Source organism: Mustela erminea, chromosome 2 (genome assembly GCF_009829155.1).
Source record: "Mustela erminea isolate mMusErm1 chromosome 2, mMusErm1.Pri, whole genome shotgun sequence".
Lineage (NCBI taxonomy): Eukaryota > Metazoa > Chordata > Mammalia > Carnivora > Mustelidae > Mustela > Mustela erminea.
Window position 1 is genome coordinate 833,074 of NC_045615.1, and position 2,333 is coordinate 835,406.

Here is a 2,333-nt window from a genome sequence, read left to right on the forward strand (position 1 = left end):
CCATCTCCTTCTTACTTGTTTTGGGAGTTAAGACATAGCATCACACTTCATAGGTTTTAACCCCTTTGGCTCTTTCAGAAGGCTTTAGCCGCCTAAGAAATGTATATTACGTGTACAGCAGAGGCCAAAACACTGATTTTATACTCAAAAACTCACACTCAAAGAAAGTAACTAAGCCCAGCTGGCTAGTGGCAGCCTGTGGCTAGGACACTGGCCTAGGGTCTCTTCCCAGCCTGTGTGCTTGTCTGACTCCATGTACCAAGTGAAGGCTGTGGTCCAAGCCTCCTCATCTACAAACTGAACGACCAAGGGAAATGTCACAGTACCTCTAGTCCTCCCTTTCCTATTCTGTAAAGTGAGGATAACAATGTCCAGTTTGAAGCTTAAATGTATCCGATGTTTCTAGCATGAGACCTGTCATTTTATGTACTCAGTGGAAGTGTTACTAAAATACTTCCTGAAAAACTATAAGGAAAAAAAAAAGTTCTCTTAAAAGAAAATTGGGAACACAAAGGAACCAGGAACTATGACCCAAGTTCTAACTCTGTCAGTTGAAGATGATTGCTTGGGGATACTAGGATATGCCACTGTCCTGGGCAGAACAATGTTATCTGGGAAGAGAGGGCCACTGATAGAGTTACAACGCTCATTACATACACTAAAGGGCCAACCTTAAATGTTAAAAAAAGAAAGTCAACTGAATAAATTTTAAAAATTTATAGGATTTATTCAATGAGTCATGAATTGGGTAGCATTCATCTAACAAATTAGAAAGGAGCTCCAAGCCTTTCCACGCTACCCAGGGAGGGGTTCACAGGGCATTGTTCCTTGTTCCTATTGTAACTTAAAGGGAAGTTTTCACAATGTCCAGAGCCCTCGATGTCCTGCAAATTGCAGCAGGAACCCACTTAGGTGGCTAGACCTCCAAACTGAGCAGTATATCTACAAAAGGAAGAGTGATGGCATCTACATCATCTATCTGAGGAGAACCTGGGAGAAGCTTCTGCTGGCAGCTCATGCCATTGCTTCTGTTAAAAACTTGGCTGATGGGGTGCCCGAGTGGTTCAGTGGGTTAACTGTCTGCTTTCAGCTCAGGTCATGATCCCAGGGTCCTAGGATCCAGCCCTGCATCTGACTCCCTGCTCAGTGGAGTCCTTGCAACTCCCTTTGCCTGTTGCTCTCCCTGCGTATGCACTATCTCTCTCTCTCTGTCAGATAAATAAATAAAATCTTTAAAAAAGAAAAGAAAAGAAAACCTGGCTGATGTCAATGTCATATTATCTGGAAATTGTGGCCAGTGAGCTATGCTGAAGTGTGCTGCTGCTATTGAAACCTCTCTTATCACTGATCACTTCCCTCCTGGAAACTTCTAACCAGATCCAGGCAGCCTTCTGGAAGCCAAGACCTCTGGTGGTTACTGATCCTAGGACTGACCACTAGCCTCTCACAGAGGCCTCTTACATTAACCTGCCTATCACAGTTCTGTGTAACACAGACACCCCTGTACTATGTGGACATCCCCATCCTTTGCAGTAACAAGGGAGCTCAGTCAATGGGTCTGATGTGGTAGATGCTGACCTAGGAAATTCTGAGTGTGAATTTCCCATAAACACCCATAGGAAGTAATGCCTACTCTCTTCTACAGAGATTCTGAAAAGAGTGAAAAGGGAGAGCATGCTGCTGCAGTGACCAAGGAGGAAATTCAGGGTGGATGGACTGCTTCAACTCCTGAGCTGACTGCTTCTCAGTCTGAAGGCGTACAGGTGCCCTCTGTGTCTTCAGTAGGTCCCTAATGAAGACTAGAGAACTCAGCCAGCCACTGAAGACTAGTCTGCAGCTCCCATGGCTCAGGCCACTGAATGGGTAGGAACAACCACTAAGTGGGCTTCCATAAAGGTAACAAAACAGAAATAAGGTTGATGGAAAATAAAAAGTTCTTTAAAAAAGGAAAAGAAAAGAACTCTGAGGAGATCTACAAAATGAATGGCTTCTATAGGCAGAAGGGAGAGGGACAAGGAAGTTAGACTGCCAAAGAATGGGCTGGTTGTGGCAAGGTCTCTTTCCTTTAAGGGATGGCAGGGCTCTATCAGGCAGACTGTCTCACTAGTGCCAACAGTAATTCCTGATTGACTCACCTAAGATTCCATTTTTGGTAAAAGCTGAAACTGTAACTGAGTCTTGGTTTGGTAATATAGAGCTTAGCATAAGTGACTCCCTTTGGAGCCTATTGTCTTATCTTTAACATAATGTAAACTTGTGAGTTAGAGCTACCAACAGAAAGTCTAAGCCCTCCTCAGCCCCAGAGGCTACATAGCCTTGACATACTAAATTAT

At 44.0% G+C, this 2,333-nt stretch overlaps 1 pseudogene; it reads left to right on the top strand.

The window, feature by feature from the left end:
• Window positions 1-863: 863 nt before the first annotated feature.
• LOC116584107 lies at window positions 864-1,914 on the top strand (annotated as a pseudogene).
• The last annotated feature ends 419 nt before the right edge of the window (window positions 1,915-2,333 follow it).